Below are 10,539 nucleotides of genomic sequence, written 5' to 3'. Positions count from 1 at the left end.
CAAACTTGACATTGGCTAATCAGAGTAAAGCCAGATTTAAAGGAAAAAAAAATAAAAATAAATAAGTGGTACTTGTTTGATAGGTATGCGAGTTACGAAGTACTAAATAAATGATAAAATAGTTGCTAATAGTCTTCTCAATTGAAATGCATAGTAATATGTCCACGTTTCACAATTGGCCTACCTAATCCTACATTGATAGCGGCCGAGTAGGTAATCGATGTCATTAGTCAATATTCGTAATATTATAATCGATAGGGGGCTACAAGATAGTAGATAAATTATTTTTAACTTGTAATCTAAGCGCACCCAAATTTTTTGATTATCAGGTACGTTGGAATATTTTTACGACCTCCATGGCGCTGTGGTAATCGCCAGGTGTATTCAACTGTGGTCATATATAAGTGGGATTACCTGGGTTCGATGCGTAATTTCTATATTGTCTCCGATCTGCGCCGTACATCACCCGCGCGGGCGCTGTGTGGGTGTGCGGGGCGTCCCCCACCCCGATTGCCATGTCGACCTATCGCGAACTATCTAATCTTATTTACACACACACGAACGAACTTAACAGATATTTAATCTGATAAAGCTTAGTAGATACATGTCAATGTTGATAGTATGTATTTTTATTTGTTGACTAGCTGATGCCCGCGACTTCGTTTGCGTGGATGTAGGTTTTTTAAAATTCCCGTGGGAACTCTTTGATTTTCCGGGATAAAAAGTAGCCTATGTGCTAATCCAGGGTATAATCTATATCCATTCTAAATTTCAGCCCAATCCGTCCAGTAGTTTTTGCGTGAAGGAGTAACAAACATACACACACACACACACATATACAAACTTTCTCCTTTATAATATTAGTGTGACTAGAAAGTTGCGATAAATACAAAAAAAAAAGTGGACAGGGAAGCACTTTGACGGGATTTCTTCGGTTCTGTAGTAGGTACATCAGGGTGCTGGTATAAAGAGCCAGGTTTCCGATACTGATAAGTCGGTGCGGGTTAGTACCGATCGGTGCGGGTAAAATAGCCCCATACTATCTTATGAGCTCTGACAAAAAGAGACAAGTAATACGTATAAGATAACATACAAGGCTATTTTATGCGCACTGAGCGATACCGACCCGCACCAATTCAATTAATTCGATATAAGCTAACCCTAGCTACACTGTAACCTCACCTGGTGGTAAGTGATGATGCAGTCTAAGATGGAAGCGGGTTAACCTGGAAGGGGTATGGCAGTTTTTATTTAAACCATACCTCTTTGATTTCTACACGGTGTCACGATGGAACGCTAAATTTTGGTGGCACATTTTGCCGGTAGGATGGTAACTAGCCAAGGCCGAAGCCTCCCACCAGACCAGATCAGAGATTTAGAAATTATAAAATTCCAAACTTCTGCCGGGAATCGCAGGTGTAATTTCAGCTGGCATAAAAACCATGCATAAGTAACTGCCTCATTGGTTTTTAATGGCTAGCTTGTTAGACTGCGAATGACAAGGTATTGGGTTCGATACCCGGGTCGGATCAAAAAAAGTTAGGTTTTTCTGTTAAATAGATCTCAGGAGGTACTAGCTCGAATTAGCAAGTCGACGGATGGGCGACAACCCCGTGCCTCGAAGAGCACGTAAAGACATCGGTCCGTGCCTAATTTCTTTCCGCTCGTGGCGAATTTCCGTCCCATCGGGTTATGTATGTATTGTAAATTGATCAGTTGAAAAGAGCAACCGTCGAGTTTCTTGCTGGTTCTTCTCGGTAGTACGGCAGTCCGAACCAGTGGTAAATTGTTTTGACGATACAAAAGCACTTGTAAAAGTCTACTTGAATAAAAATCTATTCTATTCTATGAGAGTGATGGAATAGAGAGTGCACCTGCGCATGTGATAGTATCTACCGCGCAGATGGCTAATCTCTATGGAGATCTAATGTAATAAAATGAGATAACGCCCTGTTAAATTATTGCAACTCGGCGTGACGATGAATTTAGATAAACAATGACTAAGCACATACCACAAAATTGTTTGTGCTTTTAGGTGAGGATTCTTCAAGTTATTTCTGGTTTAATACACGACTTGCCAATTAAATAAGTAATCGCAAAAAATATGACTTGTTAAACAATTATTATGTAATAATCCTAAGCCGGATTTACAATTTGGGCAATTATTTTGTGTTTTATTGAGCCTTGCTCTGCTCCTTAGCACATAGTTTATACTTAGTGCGCTTAAAACTTTTGTTATGTGGCTTACGATCCTCCTTCTTTATTATCTCTGATTTATTATCGATCAATGAAAGATCAATGATTTGAAACCACAGTTTTAAACCTACGATTTGTACCTTTGATTTCGATATTCTATCTAATTGGGACATTGCATAAAACTTGATATTCCGTTTTTTTTCTAAAAACTAGATAGGAAAATAATATCTGTACCTACCCAAAAAATATTAAAGTGTAGAATAGATCTTATAACAATTAAACTTTTCGCTGCCTACATTTGTTTTTACTCATTGTCTTAAATACCTATTACCATGTTTTTGTATGGTTACTACCTACTCACAGTATCTACTACAACTATTATAGGTATAAAGTAAGAGTGATTTAGGTTGACCGACGAAAATAGCCAAATAACCACGTGGTGACATCTCTCATCGCGACGACCGAATGGTAACCCTGTTTTAGTGCAGTTAACTGCATTAAAACAGTTCCGAGCGCACATTACGCACAATCCGCACGTGTAAAACGCATCACATTTTCAGAACGTTCTGAAAATGCGAATAATGGCATCAGCAGCAGGCCCGGACGCGCACGCTGAGTACATTCCGTCTTCACAACATTTATTACATGGAAAATTTGTGACATTTTCTTGACGCGTCGTGGTTTATCATGACTTCATACAATGGTGGTTTACTATACTTAAGAGGAAAACCATCTCGAATGACTTAGACGATTTCACCTTCAAACTAGCAATTTTGACATGTCATGACCCTCTATTGACAATTAATCAAGCAGACATTTCAATCTGCGAAATTTACGCGGACTTTTAGTATTTTGACGTAGGAGGGTAAAAGATCCAGTACATGAACGAATAAGGATTACCCTGACTTTCACCTAAAATTAAGATATATGAGAATTGTTCTATATATAATTTTTATTTTTTGTGTATCTGTACACAGTATATCAAAAAATCAAATAAAATGCGTGGTATTAATTATTATAAATTATTTTATTTAACAAAAGGATAAATTGCCAGTAAATGAACTGGAAATTTCAGTGAATGAACGAACTCTATCTAGTGCATAAACTCTCGATTCCTATTAATAAATTCTTAAGTATATTTTCGGCTTGGAATTCAAAAAAAATTGTCAGATTTTCAGTTTTTGACTTATTGTATATTTTTTTCTACATTTTTCGCGATAAATCAAAAACTCTTTTGCATAATAATAATAAATAAAACCTGTTTTAGAATGTATAATAGAGCCCTTTCATATGATATTATCCCCTTTGGTATAGTTATCTTAGTTTGAAAGTCACCTAAATTTTCTGGAAAACAGTCCAAATGACTACAGAGAAAATGAAACTTAACGCCCTTGTTGCATCCAAGTCGCTGGAAGTGCAACATCAGCTACTGAATGTGTTAAGAGTAGTGAGAATAATATACCGTAACACAAGTGTCTGATGTTATCAGATTTGTTCCTTTGAGCCGAGAAGCCACATGTTCTGATGCTTTTTAGACAATCTAAGATCTCTCATTAAGTGATCCAAATAATTTTGATTGAATGGTCTAAGTTGAGATGTAAAAAAGTCACTACATCGTCACTACCTTCTGAAAGTTCTTGAAATGGTAGATTAGAGGTACTGGGTTGGGGCTGAGGTACAGATTTATCACCAGAAGTCAGAATCGTTCAAATTGCAGACTGCAAGTTACAATAGAGCCGCTTGGAACAATTTTTTTGCTGTTTCTTCTGGTAATATTCACAACGCAGAAATAATAATCATCATGGTGTTTAGATGGTTCGCGCCAAATAATAAAATTTTTTTTTAGTAAAAGTAGTTAACTATTCTTATTTGCTCATAAACGCAACGAGGAAATACAGCTTCCACATATAAAAATTGGAGTCCAGGCCTTGCTGTTAGCTGCTAATGGGTTCTCAAAGTAGCCCGAGTATGCTTGTTTTACTGGGCACAAAAGGAAAGAATGAAAGGAGCTTACCCAGTACATCTTAAAAGATCCGTTATAGATACATGCATCCTGCCATGCCTTACCTATGCCAGCCAAACATGGGTCCAGACAAAGAATATAAAAAGAAATAGTAACTTGCTAAAGGGCGATGGCAAGTTGCATAAATTAAGCAAAAAATATTCAAAGTGAGAATTGAAGACATAAGAAAAAAGACAAAGCCTACAGACACCTTGAGACATGCCCTAAAACTGAAATGCAAATGGTCATATTGTATCGATTTTTACAGATGAAAGAAGGACAGGTAGGTAGACCGAAGACGCGTTGGTCTAATGCTATTGTGCAAATCGCGAGAGAAAATTAGCTTGATAGTACCAAAGACAGAGAGAAATGGGGATACCCAAGAGGGATCCATATCCAAGAAAGAAGAATACCAGAATAAATATAAAAAAAATTCAAAAGAAAAATAATACCGATTTCAAAATCACAAACACTAAAAAGTAAAAAATAATTTAAGTTATTGTGGTTTTTGAAGTCGGTTTTATTTTTCTTTTGAAAATTTTTTATTTCAAAATTTTTAGTGGCCCCACTGTACTATAATAATATGCCATGCCCAGCTAAAACCCTACTGTTTACTAAGCAATTACACTGATCGCGAGCAATTTGCTCTTATCCATTGAGGAGTTCTGTTCTCCATCTCAGAAGATATTCATCAGAACTTCATCAAATTTATATGGGACCACCTGCAAAGTATACCTAGCTTTTCAAAAAAAAAAAAATTTCCAAATCGGTCCAGGCGTCTTTGAGCAATCGGTGAACATACATTAAAAAAAAATTGAATTTGCTCTTATCCATTGAGGAGTTCTGTTCTCCATCTTCAAAGATATTCATCAGATCTTTACCAAATTTATATGGGACCACTTGCAAAGTATACCCTATCAAACAAAAAAAAAATCCAAATCAGTCCAGGCGTCTTTGAGTAATCGGGGAACATACATAAAAAAAAAGATACCGACGAATTCAGAACCTCTTCCTTTTTTTAAAGTCGGTTAAAAATATACTAAGATTTACTAACATGGTGTTATACCACAGAGTAGCAAACAGAGGCAAAGCTTCTAAGAAGTGAGCAAATTTTATAACTATTTTGGTAGGGTTGGCACTGGAGGATACAATTTAATTAACAATAGTTATTTGTTCAACAAGTTTGGTAAAGTTTGTTTTTGTTGTTATTGCTTAGTTTAAATATCGATCTTTAAATATCGATCAATAGATCTAAATATCGATTTTGAACGAAATCAGTCAATTTAGAAAGAATTTCAAAATGGTGTCGACTTTTTTAAATTTTGGTAACAGTTTCTTATTTTGTGATCCCAGGGAGCTCTAAATATCGATTTTGAACGAAATCGGTCAATTAACAAAGAATTTCAAAATAGCGTCGACTTTTTTAAATTTTGGTGACAGTTTCTTATTTTGTGATCCCAGGGAGCTCTAAATATCGATTTTGAACGAAATCGGTCAATTAACAAAGAATTTCAAAATAGCGTCGACTTTTTTAAATTTTGGTAACAGTTTCTTATTTTGTGATTGCAGGGAGCTCTAAATATCGATTTTGAACGAAATCGGTCAATTAACAAAGAATTTCAAAATGGCGTCGACTTTTTTAAATTTTGGTAACAGTTTCTTATTTCGTGATCCCAGGGAGCTCTAAATATCGATTTTGAACGAAATCGGTCAATTAACAAAGAATTTCAAAATGGTGTCGACTTTTTTAAATTTTGGTAACAGTTTCTTATTTTGTGATCCCAGGGAGCTCTAAATATCGATTTTGAACGAAATCGGTCAATTAACGAAGAATTTCAAAATGGCGTCGACTTTTTTAAATTTTGGTAACAGTTTCTTATTTTGTGATCCCAGGGAGCTCTAAATATCGATTTTGAACGAAATCGGTCAATTAACAAAGAATTTCAAAATGGCGTCGACTTTTTAAATTTTGGTAACAGTTTCTTATTTTGTGATCCCAGGGAGCTCTAAATATCGATTTTGAACGAAATCGGTCAATTAACGAAGAATTTCAAAATGGCGTCGACTTTTTTAAATTTTGGTAACAGTTTCTTATTTTGTGATCCCAGGGAGCTCTAAATATCGATTTTGAACGAAATCGGTCAATTAACAAAGAATTTCAAAATGGCGTCGACTTTTTTAAATTTTGGTAACAGTTTCTTATTTTGTGATCCCAGGGAGCTCTAAATATCGATTTTGAACGAAATCGGTCAATTAACAAAGAATTTCAAAATGGCGTCGACTTTTTTAAATTTTGGTAACAGTTTCTTATTTTGTGATCCCCAGGGAGCTCTAAATATCGATTTTGAACGAAATCGGTCAATTAACAAAGAATTTCAAAATGGCGTCGACTTTTTAAATTTTGGTAACAGTTTCTTATTTCGTGATCCCAGGGAGCTCTAAATATCGATTTTGAACGAAATCGGTCAATTAACAAAGAATTTCAAAATGGCGTCGACTTTTTTAAATTTTGGTAACAGTTTCTTATTTTGTGATCCCAGGGAGCTCTAAATATCGATTTTGAACGAAATCGGTCAATTAACAAAGAATTTCAAAATGGCGTTGATTTTTTAAATTTTGGTAACAATTTCCTGTTTTGTGATCCTAGGGATCCTCAGATATTGATTTTGAACAAAATCTATGACAGTTCAAGAAAATAGATTTTAAACACTATTTAAATTATTATCATTAACATTAAATTAAATGAAAACACGACGCGCGACGTGTACTGCAGCCCCTGAACTTGAGCACAGGCCGAGCCGGTATAAACCGATTTCTCTCCGTACGCGACGTAGCGCCTGTGCTCACGCACACACGCGCCTCAAGCTTGTAGTAGTGTACCTATCGTAGCGCGCTTGTATGAAGCTTTGACTCTGTTCGCTACTCATGTGGCTATACAACGCAATACCACACTCACAAACACTCGTACAAACATACAACACACTCACACACACACATGGACGCACGCACACGCACTTTTGAACGGTTTGAACGGAACACGGTTTTGAAATTGAAATTGAAAAAAGTGTAAGAATTTGTAAGAAAATATTTAAAAAAGGTATATCAGCCGGTTTTTTATTCCAGCTCTTAATACATGTAAAAACGTCCAATCTGTTCATTTACTCGAGCCTTTACCCTAGTACCTAATTATATCGACCGCCCCATATCAAAACAAAGTAAATGTCATTTTTCCGAAAATCGTTTTATGTCATAAGCCTAACTTTCATAGTATGTCCCGTTGTATTGTAAGGACACCCACATTAAAGTAAAATTAAAAGCTAGTAAGTCGCTTTGACCATTTTAAAACATAGTAAGTCTTTGAACTGGCTAGGTTTTTATAGATTGATGCGCCTTACTAAGTTTTTAAAAGGAATTAGATTAAATAAAATAAATATCACCCATTATCTAAATACCATGTCAAAACAGTAAATACTTAATAATGCATTAAAACTTAAAAGTAAGATAGGAAAAGTCAATGACCTCTACATGTCAACTGTTAAATATGGTTTGCAAGGGAAATACTTTGCATACTTATTACTTACATAATGTTTTTAGGGTTCCATATCTCAAAAGGAAACACGGGACCCTTATAGGATCACTTTGTTGTCTGTCTTTCTGTCCGTCTGTCCGTCTGTCGTGTCTGTCAAGAAAACCGATAGGGTATTTCCCGTTAACCTAGAATTATGGGCAGGTAGATAGGTCTCAACTCTCATAGCCCAAGTAAAGGAATAAATCCGAGAACAAATTTCGTGATTCTAGATCAACGGGAAGTACTGTATAGGTTTTCTTGACGGACGGACGGACAAATGGGCAGACAGCAAAGTGGTCCTTTAAGAGCTCCGTTTTTCATTTTGAGGTACAGAACCCTAAAAAAGAAAATGATGCACATGTAATGAATAAATGTGTTGGCCAGTCTTCACACTAAAATATTTAAACCCCTTTAATTTAAAAACTGTCATAGCCTAGTGGTTAGAACGTCCGCCTCCTAATCGAAGGTCGGGGGTTCGATCCCGGAATCACGCACTACTAACTTTTCAGTTATGTGCGTTTTAAGCAATTTAATATCACTTGCTTTAACGGCGAAGGAAAACATCGTGAGGAAACCTGCATACCTGCAAGTTTTCCATGTTCTCAAAGGTGTGTGAAGTATGCCATTCCGCATTGGACCAGAAAGAACTACGACGGCCTAAACTTCTTTTGAATTTAAACCACTTACTAGGTTTTGATCTGAGAAAGAAATTTGACATTAATTGACAAAATTGAGAGACCTAAGCTTGTATAAGAACACAGAAGTGTCATAATTCGTGTTCACTTTGCCTAACGTCTCTCAGAGAGCAGAGAGAGATTTAAACTGTTTCTTATAATCACTGGCCATATTTCAAATGCGAAAGTGTGTTTGTTGGTTTAATATTCAATCACGCTGCAACGGAGCAACCAGTCGACGTGGTTTTTTGCATGGATACATTTAAAGACCTTGAGAGTGACATCTCTCTCCGCATCGTATTCTTTATTGCTGAGGGTTGTGACCTCTTTCCATTATTCCTACATCTAATGGTAGGTTTTCTTGGGATAATAATGCAGTGGGTTCAAAGAGCCTACGGAACTCGACTAGAAAAACGAGATTTTGACACTTAGGTTTAACGGTTATGAATTAGTTATTAATATCAGTGATAAAATTGATTAGGGCTGTCAGGTAAAATGACATTTATCTCGGAAAATCAAAGAGTGTCCACGAGATTTTTTTCCAAGTTTGCGCTACTAACTACATATATTATGAAGAGGAAAGGTTTGTTTGTTTGTTATCGATAAACTCTGAAACTACTGAACTACTTGCACTAAAGACATAATCATCAACATCAACCGACAGACGTCCACAGTGAACATAGGTCTTTAATAGGGTCTTCCACATGCTACGGGTTTGCGCCGCCTGAATCTTTGCGCTTCCGCTTGACGACAATCATGCTTTAAAGAAAGCAATGATGAGGTCCAAGTAGGAGCACGCTTACCTAGAAGATGCCTATTCACTCTTGGCTTGCAGGTATCTAAGGTATATATGGCAGGAAACACGGCCGCCGAAATGGCGTTCCAACCTTTAGGCTCTCCCCATTGCCCGCAGCTTGAATCTGAGCTTTCTTATGAGACCCATGGTTATATTATGTACATATAATATCTCATAAGAAAGCTCTAACACACAATCCAGCTAAGTAAGTCCAATTTCGAAAAAAGCTAGCTAGCCGACAAATCTAACTCAGGCAGCCTTCGGGAACCTTCGAGATGTCTCTGTCCAAAATTCCTCAATGCTTGAAGAACAGTCTTTGAATAGTGCATATTGTCAGTGATGAAATATGGATCCGAAATATAGGTCTTTTTTTGTACACAGGAAATGCCTGACGCATACCCCTCCGTCATGTGGGGCTTGCACCAAACTTGCACTACTACGAAATCCATTTCGGAACACGGCACCCGGAACGAGGCGCGCTATCTCCTAACATAGGTATAATACTTATTTAGAACACTTACTATCTGTCATCATAATCTATGACAACCTCCGAGTATTTACCTGGTAAAACCGTAACTTTAGAATAAAATTTAGTATATAAGCAGGCTTCATTTAGAAATGAAAAAATCCCTATTTTATTTTTCAACGATTATAAACACAACTTTCATTCAAAAATAATAAGCTTAAATTCATTTTAAATAATATTTTGCGACGAAATGACGCGCACAGTCCTTCCGCCATGACAGTCCAGTGGACACTGAATTCCATAGAGCGCCTGCAAGAAAATAAATAGCACAGGAAGTTTTTTGGTTAGTTTTAGATTATTTAAGAAACGAAAAACATTTAGTATAAAACTAACAGTTAAAATTGATTGCTAAACCTAAACATATCATTTTCTGGAGGTTGGCTTCAAAGTATCAAGATGTTAAAGAAAACTTTTACAGAACAAGTTGCGAACAGCAATGTTTTCAACTTGGTTTTTTTTTTTATTGGGATAATGTATACTAAATAAAAAGAGGCCCTTATAATCTTCACAAACTGAAGTTTTTAATTGCATGTATTTAATAGCTGTTAATGCTTTAGAAAAATAAACAATTTACTTCAAAGTACAGCATTTTTGCGATTTGTCAAATAGCAATTACCTTAAGTAACTAGTGTCTTTCTTGTAAGTTCTCAAGCTAAAAAGGTCACATCGAAGTTACGTTATTCTGCTACAAAAAGTATTCTTTTTTATAAAAAATAGCGAGTGGACGAGCATGCGGGCCACCTGATGTTAAGTGATTTTGCCACCCATTAACATTTG

The sequence above is a fragment of the Maniola jurtina genome, chromosome 20 (genome assembly GCF_905333055.1).
Source record: "Maniola jurtina chromosome 20, ilManJurt1.1, whole genome shotgun sequence".
In the NCBI taxonomy this organism is placed as follows: domain Eukaryota; kingdom Metazoa; phylum Arthropoda; class Insecta; order Lepidoptera; family Nymphalidae; genus Maniola; species Maniola jurtina.
Note: the sequence above shows the minus strand (reverse complement) of the source record.